A 9,529-nucleotide genomic window follows, 5' to 3' on the forward strand; every position below is an offset into this window, starting at 1 on the left:
AGTCCGGGGAGATCGGGAGGTGGACCCCTATATCATCATCCGGATCCTGAGGAGTTCTGAAGCGTGACACTAGTATAATGGTGGGCATTACTGGCATAATCCAGGCGTCCGTTGTGCTATGGTGAGCATCCATTATGATATAATGGGTTAACCCACAACTGTCCACAGACCTGGGTAACGATTGGTATAAGGAAAAACGGTCCTAGACTTCTTTAAAGCTACAATTCAGTTAAGAAAAACATTCATTAGTCAAAGGGCATATGGTACATATAGAATTAGCATTGTATCATTAATGTCCCACCATTTTCTTTACAATGCAAAAAATAATATCCTCGAAAGACACAAAGGCACAAAATATCGCTCCAATAGTGACTGTTTATTATTTAGTTACTTTTATAACAGATCACCATATTCAATGCTCCAAATAGAGAAAGAGGTTGCTCCAAGGGGAGTGTGAATAAGGAAAGTGCTCGTGAAGTAGGACAGATATAAAGGAGAGGAATCCAAAAGGCAAATTCAATAACCAATCGATTACACATTCTGGTATCCTTAGTAAAATTGGTTGTGGTTCATAGTGGCACCAGTTTTACAGATAGGCCAGTCCCTTATAGATTTACAAACATTCATTTCATGATTTTCTGATGATGCACAGAGAACATTCATCTATGAAAAGGCAGGCTGGGATGATATCAGGTACAGGCCCACTGGGGGAGAGTGTCGACATTTCGACCCTGGTGCAATGAGGGTAATTTATATCCTCTGCAGGCGGGTCTTCCTCAGGGGCTGTGTCCTGACTGTACCTCACCCTAGGTTACCTCCCCTCCCCCTGTCCTGAGGGAAGACCCGCCTGCAGAGGATATCCATCGACCACCTCACTGATTCTGCCACCTCAATCAGAGCAGTCTCGGTGCTGAAACCGGTTCTAAAACCTGACTGCGTTTCATGCAGTATCCCATTTTCCTCCGTAAATTTACTTAGCTGCCGCTGAATTACTTTCTCAAGCATTTTGCCCGGTGCAGCCAGCAGAGAAAAAGGACGAAGGTTACTGAGGTCCGTGGGGACCCCATTTGGTTTTTTCTTTAATGGGAGGAGGGTGGCATGTTTCCAACGTCCGGGAACACCCCGGAGGAAATGGACGAATTCCAGATATGCTGTATAGTGGGAGCTACAAAGTCAGCCATTTTGCTCCAAAGCTTAGGTGGACAGGGATCATCAGGTGACCCTGACTTACAACGTCTTAATTCCTGCATGACCGAAGTCAAAGCTATAGGCTGAAATTGAGCCAGAGAAACACCAGTCACCTCTTTGACAGCCAGATCTGACTTCACCGTCCTCCTCTCAGGGCCGAAGGACTCATAAACTCGCTTAATTTTTTGGTCAAAGAAATCAGAAATGCTATCGCACAATGTGACCGACGGAGGTACCTCCCTCTCAATACATCTAGGTTTAAAAAAGGACTGAACCACTTTGAACATTTCCTTGCTAGAGTGTTCTGCCTGCTGAATCAATGCCGCAAAAAACAGTTTTTTAGCCTTTCTAACAGCCTTCTGCAATTTTTTGGAGGCTTCCTTGTAACGGGCTTTTCCCAGGGTCCCGTAATTTACCCTCCAGAGCCTCTCTAGCCTCTTGCAGGCTGCCTTCTCTACTCTAAGGTCCTGCGAAAACCAGGGAGCGGACGGGGATTCCCTCTTGGACATTGTACGTTTTGCTGGCGCAATAGATGACACCATGTTTTCAATCCAGTCATTAAACTGCTGAGCATCAGTGTTAGCATCCGAAGTTAGCGTTGGTTTATTCTGAGCAAGCACTGGGCCCATATTGGCAGGAATTAGCTTCTTCCATTGTCTCCTCATAAAGGAACACTTGCTTGTCGCAGGTTTATCCACCGCTAGATTTATTTTAAAAGGAATGAGTGAATGGTCTGACCAAACCAACGGCAGTGACGCCTCCACCGTCACATTTTTAATGTTGGAAAGAATTAGATCAAGCGTATGACCCGCTCTATGTGTGGGGCCATCATTGATTAGTCTCAAATTCGCTGCATTCAGTGTGGCCCTCAATGTCTCTGCCGGGGTGCAACCCTCCTTATCCACATGGATGTTAAAATCCCCTACTATGAGGAAGTGAGGGTGAAGGAGGGAACTCTGCACAATCATATCCAACAAAGCTATCAGGTTGGGCTCATCCCCACCAGGAGGGCGGTATATAACTAGTCCCGCTAGTGATAGCTGAGGTCCCACCTGAAGGCAAAAATGCAGTCCCTCCAGTCCCGGAATCAGGGTTGGGGCAGAGGAAGTTATTATAAACTGCTCCTTGAATATAGCAGCCACCCCCCCCACCTCTTCTAGCGCCTGCCCTGTTAGAAAAACACATTTTATAACCTGGAGGTACCGCCAGTGCAATGGCGGTCACATTGTCCTCATTAAGCCAGGTTTCTGTTAAAAACAGAGCGTCCCACTCATGACCTTCCAGTAGCAGCCAGATGTCGTCTGTATGCTTTGGTAGGGATCTACAATTTAGGAGGCCAGCTCTAAAACCTCTGCTAGCGAGCGGCCTGGGCCTGGTATACACCTCCTCCCTCCCATCGCCCCTCACACCCAGAGATTTCCCACAAGCTCCACATGTCTGAGGGAGGGTATCAGACCGTAGGTCTATCCTGTGTGCGCAACACACATCATCCGTGTGGAGCGCCCACAAGTCTTCTCACGAGCACACGATCCTTACCTCTAAAATCCCCTCCCTGACAGCATGCCCGGCCCCGGCCGCAGTCTGGTCGCGGACGGGCGCAGACAGGCTTGCCTTTGGCGCGCCGCCGGCGCGCCGCCGGCGCGCCCGCTGCGCGTTAGCCAGAGCATCTATTTTATGGAAGGGAAGGGGTGACAACTAGAGCGCCAACCCAGAACACCGGAAGTTGCAATACTCCCTCCACAACAATCGGGACTACACCCGCGGTGGAACGGGGAGGAGCAACCAGCCGCTACCGATGCGGTAAAAACATTTCAATTACAATTAAAAACGCGATACTTGCAGAAGGGTGTCTGTGCAAATAGCAATTTAATCGATGTAAATGTACGTGCAAAATAGTGCAAGAATAACTATTAAAAGAATGGTAGCGATCTACATGCAATTTTTACAGAGGCAGAGCACAAATTCAAATACAGAGCTAGTAACAGGTCCAAGCAACTCTGTGTTTCTGCGCGTGTCCGCGTCGCGTTAGCCAGGGCATCTATTTTATGGAAGGGAAGGCATGACAACTAGAGCGCCAACCCAGAACACCGGAAATTGCAATACTCCCTCCACAACAATCGGGACTACACCCGCGGTGGAACGGGGAGGAGCAACCAGCCGCTACCGATACGGTAAAAACATTTCAATTACAATTAAAAACGCTATACTTGCATAAGCGTGTCTGTGCAAATAGCAATTTAATCTACACTCTAGAGAACCACCATGACCCTGACAACTCATAACATCATTAGGTTCCCGAACAAGCAGGACATCACAGTAGGCTAGTCACGATTTTGTATGAGATGAGGAAATATGGCTGCACCTCCATTGGCCCTTAAAGAACTCAAGAGTGACTTGGACGCCACTACAAAATGAACTTTGGAATTGGGGTTGCAATTTCTCATGGTGACATGCAAATTCTACTTTAGGAACTGGATATGTAGGTCTTTTGAAAACATTTAAAGAAAGAAATTGCAAGTGAGATCAAAGGTCTTTCTGCTTTTTCATAAATGAATTTTGTGTTCAGAGTCCAATTCTTCAGACTGTCTCTGTTTTGTGGCACCAATTAACAGAAACAGTTTCATCATGAGAGGGTTTCCCAGAGGGTATCAAATTTGTGCTCGCATAACGCATCTGCACATCTTTCCCCAGTGACTTAAGGTGCAGAGTATTGCAGTCCTCCTTTGACAAAACCAGCTTCAGGACTTTGGGAATAAAACCAGCTATTTATATATGTCGCCGCACACATGCCTGGCACAACACATCCACTGACCCTGGACACTTAACAAGGATCGGTGGTGTGGTGTGCTCAAAGAGGTGAGTGATGGCCAAAGCACCTGAACCCAGTGTGGTAAATCTGCATAGTTCCTTATTTCCAAAGAGTGGACAGTGGTTATGCACCCCGATACCAAAAAAGGAAAAGCCTCTCCAGATCATGTGCTAACTGAAAGTGTCAGTCTGTGTGCAGAAGACAGAATAGCTTGGGAACAATGAACAACAAAGGTCTCCTCTGAAGTGAGTGTAGTTACACACTGCACCAATCTTTGTGCAGACCTCCAGTAGCTGGTGTGCACAGTTTCAATCACAAATATACACATCGGGCACCCCACTGCACTGTCAGAGGTAGCTCTGGAACTACCCTAGCCTCCTTCATTTGGAGGTGTCTCTGGAGGGGCCATATCCCCTCCAAAATGCTCTCTATGGAGTGTACTGAGAGTGTGCCACATCGTCACAGTCTTAGCAGCATGACGGATTGCTTTTCTCTAACATTTTGCTGATCTTGGCTAGTAGTAATGCGTATTGGTGCCACTGAGGTAACTACATGAACACATTTCTCCCATGCATATTCACCTGCCACTAAGAACTGCTATATTTGCAAACGAAAACCTCCAGAATCACTGGGAATCACAGGGAAGATATCACGCTAAGTGCCACGCTTTTAGCAAAGACGTTTGAGAGGTGTCTGTGGTCTAGCCTTGAAAGAGCCTTAAGATGGATGAATCAGCCTGTAGTGACCTCAGTACAGCTTATGTTGGTCCTAATGCTTCACTTAGTGAGAGGGAACTTCTGGCGGATCTTTAAGCTCTCGAGGGGGAGGCTGCTCCCACATCAGAGGGCTTGTGGGGACAGTCTGTGTCCACAGTGCACATTCTGCCTGTGTCTGTAATGCCCCGGTCTCTCACATGTAATAGTCTTCTTAACGCTCCAGGTACAGGATCATTTGAAGATCAAAACCTGTAAGTATCCCAATATTGCATTTGATTCCTCCATTCTCTCTTAGCAGACCAGAATCCCCATCCTCTGTGATATTACATAAAGAATGAAAACAGCCCCATGCTACAAAATAATGTTTAATGGAAGCCCATCATTACATTATACAATTTCTACAATCCCAACTTTTATTGCAAATGTATTTACTAATTTACTCAAACTTTTTGTGGTGCACCAACATATCACCTTAAGGCATCCAAGGTCAGCTTTCCGCTCTATCGCTGTTTCGCAGTGTAGAGACCCTCTTGAGATATTTTGAGTTCGCACCTCCAGCCCAACAGTATAGACTTGCAGTAGAGTCATCACAGCTGCATGCAATTAGACAACAAAGAAGACGCGAGATGTGGGCCACTCTAGTATCTGGAGATTCAGACAACTGGACATGGCTTCTATTCCGGCTAATACTAGGCAGGTGGTTCTAGTTGTAAAGGCACACCTAGAACCACATCCAGACGGAGTGCCTTAAAGGAAGTTGGTGGCTAATGCGAGCACTTTTTAAGTTTATAAGGGAAAATATAATGGATCAGGGTATTTGTGAGTCTCACAGGATGAGAGCCCTTGTCATAAGTTACATGAAAACCCAGAGTACCCACATAGGAATATTCATACAATAAATCTTTACTGAAAAAACCACATGGGATAAGGTTCAGGGAAAACCATCAAAGTTTATTAAAAATTTAGAAATCATTACAGAAGGCAAAAGGAATGTCAATCACCATAGGCCGGGAAAGCTAAGCCCTATTCAATTTAATAGCCTAAGCCAAATACAATATAGCACAAGGCAAACAATCAAAGAGCAAATTGTCATAAGATCTGCTCGGTTTAAAGGAGAAAGTCAATCTTCGATACTGGTAAAGGTTTTTTGCCCTGCCTTTCACTTTAATCGAGCAGTTGGTGCTTGTTTAATGTATCTACTAAAGTGAGTGGTAAGCCTATAATACCGCTTCTGGAAATGCATGAATTAAAGTGTCTACCCGTCCTTACTTATGGTGCTGGCATACAGGGGTATAGAGATTGCAGCAGCCTTCAGACAGAAGAAAATTGCTTTTGCAGGTGGCCGCTTGGACTTGGACCAGGCAGCTAACAGTATTTTATACATGAAGAGCTGGGATTGGCTAACTTGCAGCCACTTCTTCTTTTGGCTTCCATCTGGAATAACCCAGAGGTCTCCTTCAATACTGAGATTTTTTAGGATTGTTTGTCCTGTGACCATGGTTTAAGAATCCCCTTGATCAAATATTTACAGAAAACAGCAGATGCCACTGGAAGACCAGAGCTATTTTCCAAACCACATGTTATTCTAAAGGGGGATACCAGAAACATCAAGCAGCCAGTTTCTGACAGGCAGGGCTGTGATGGCTGAGGTGATGGCAGAGTCTGGGCTAGCTGCACAATGAAAAGGTGTCCAGGGCACCTGATAAGCAGCAGCCTACCCCTCTCTGTGCCCTTTTCACTTCGCAGCCAGCACGGTCTGTATCCTCACCTATGAGTCCAGCAGTTTACCGACTTTGGGTCGGTGTTTAGATAACCGAAGGTATACCCAACTTACGTAGGGCAACATTATTTCTTGTGCTTGGGTATTTCTGTATAATTATCACATTCACTTCCCCAATCAACGGTAAATTAGGTTTATTGGTCCTGATGAATTGCACTGATAGTGACAACTTTTGGAAAAAACATGTCGACCTTCAAAACACAAATAAATATAAATCAGCATAGGCAGTGGAAGTTGAGTCTTATTTTAGTCACTTGTAACAACCAACTATAGTCATGCACAAGGCAAATGATAAATTAAAGTGCAAACTGTCATAAGGACTGCTCCATCTAAAGGCAATAGGAAGACTGTTATGGCTTCTACCTTAAAGAAGAGCAAGTGAGAAATCTTCTTTAAGTAAAAAATTATATAACAGTCTATAAGGTTTATAATATTTCAGCAGCAGAAAATCAAGCCCTAGCTATGATGTGAGGTGGCATCATGGGTTGTACCCCTAAAAATGCAACAATACAAGCCAATCACCATTTTAATCTTTTACTTCGTAAAACGGGGCTCACTCTAAAAAACCACAGTTCTACTAGCAAGACATCAGCTTTGAATCTTTGAAACATTATATGTGTGTTCCTCCAGCAGCAGGCAGTGTTCTCATAAACTGTTACTGCAGAAACACATCTACACACACAATGGGCCCATTTTGATTGTTTCATGAAGTAAAAGAAAAAACGCTACAGGAACGAAAATACAAACGAGGTGCATAGTGCAACTTTTTAAAAGCCATGTTTTCGATACAACCAGGGGAGGCCCAGGAGATTAGTTTTGCCACCAGATTATTGTTTTAACAACACGTTTTATTTTAGTTTATAATTTTATTTTTAACAGTACAATAATTATTACAAGAACTATAGCAGTCTTTAAATTCTTTGTAAATCAAAAAAACCTATTCAATAAAAACCACCTTGGCCACCCTCCATCCCCACACCCAGCCATACATACGCCCCCTCAGATTATCCCTGTCTATTGATCCACGATCGATAATGTTTCATAAACATAGGCCCATTTACACTACCCAACTAATCCCTTCACGCTGGGTTTCAGTGTGATGCAAGTTTCTACCTAGTTTACCACAAAACACTATGGAACCTGCATTTCTCTTGATGTATATGTGGTGATAGACCTATAGTTGAAAAGCTGATAGTAATACGTATGTACTCATCTATACTACTAAATAATGGCAGACTCAATGTGAATAATTAATAATGTTTATCGTAAATAATGTGAATGCTCATTAAGTACATTCACACAATGCAAAGACACAAATTATCACGAAGAGAGGATATTAGCAAATAATTAAATCTAACTCATGTCAAATAAACCGTGCATTGAAGGAGTAGATAGGCGAAGAGAGAAAAGTTTCAGAGACAAATACATTTGGAAATGAATATGCAAATTCAGAGTTATCATTTATAGTAACCCAAGAAAAAATCAGAGCTATCTACCCTCTGGCCAAAAGGCCAGTAAGACCACTCAAGAAGAGTCAAGTGGCAAAGATTTAGTCTGGAATCAGGAAACAGGTAGGCCTCTAGCTGGAAACAGCAAACCGATGACAGCGACGATCTCTTGCTACCTAAACACCAGCCAACCTAAAAAACCCACCCCCTGGGGACTTTCAATTATACCCTAAAACCTAAATGTACAACCCACATAGGTTTCAATATGAGAACAAACTCCGTCTCTCATTGGCTAAGAATGGGGGTGTTCTGCCATACCACTCTAATCATGACCAATTCATTCAATGTCTCTGTCTTAAACATTCAGCATTACGACAGATTCTTCCCAGGAAACAACTTTGAACACAATCATAGTAAACATTTTGTGCAGTTCATCACATGATGCAAAAATCTGCGCTTCCACTGTTTGCTTTTGCCATCTCGTGAAGGAAGTTGTTCATTTCCACTGATATTTGTAATTTATTTTCCGAAGCTTGGCAGTCAGTCAGCACACCATGAAGGTCATTTTCATGCCTTTACGTTCTCTCTTCTCATTCAAAATCCATTTTTATTCATTTATTTTCTCTAGCAAATATTAACCCCAGACTGGCATGCAGAAGTGTAGGCCCATGTTTGATTTTCTACAGAAAACAAACACAAACATTTATTATTTTCATGAAATGTATTTTCATTGAACACCATCCCAGCATTGCACTAACCCATGTACAACCCGTGTTATTCCTAGCAAATATTATTAACGTGCACAAAAGCAGCATTAGTCTTTTTGTATCAAATCTCTTGCGGCCTAGTTTTCATGCATTAGTACACGCATGCACAAAAGCATTTCCCCTTTTTTTAGCGTTTTTTAATAATAATTTCCACAGCACACTGTTAGTGAAGGTTACTGGGGGTTCAATCCGAGCAGGTTTTATTTTCTCAAAACCCTGCTCCGTCACTACCATCAGGTCTACTAGAATGTGTCTATTTGGGTCATCAGTGTTTGGGAGTGCATGGTTTCGTGATTCTGTTTCTAAACTTACCAGCCCCTTCTGGTAAATAGATATATCCCAAAATTGACACCATTTTGAGCCCAAATTTTGTAGTGGTTTTGTCTGCAACCTCTGGAGACAAAGATCCGTTTCTCCTTCCTCATACACTGGTGCAAGTCATTTCTCCACTCCTCCATCAAGGTGGGGCTGCACTCTTGCCATCAGCGTCTGATGTCTCTCTTGGCAACCGTTATCCCCAACCTATATCTATTTTTGTACAAATCTGTATTAATATGTAGGATGATCAACTTAGGGTATTCAGGAACCCTTAAACCCAGACCTGAACCAAGTGTAGAAATAATCCTGTTCCACAAGCTACAAAGTACTGAGCAGTTATTTTTTGAGCATTACTTCTGGTTCATTGCACACATTTTCTACAGATTCCTTTATTCAGTAGACCCATCACTGCTCCATATCTGCCTTTTCTATCTGTCGGTTTAAAGGTAACATGGTGTCAAATAAGCTTGGCTGTACCTCAGCACCCCCTCACAAAACCCAAG

Source organism: Triturus cristatus, chromosome 10 (genome assembly GCF_964204655.1).
Source record: "Triturus cristatus chromosome 10, aTriCri1.1, whole genome shotgun sequence".
Classification (NCBI taxonomy): Eukaryota; Metazoa; Chordata; class Amphibia; order Caudata; family Salamandridae; genus Triturus; species Triturus cristatus.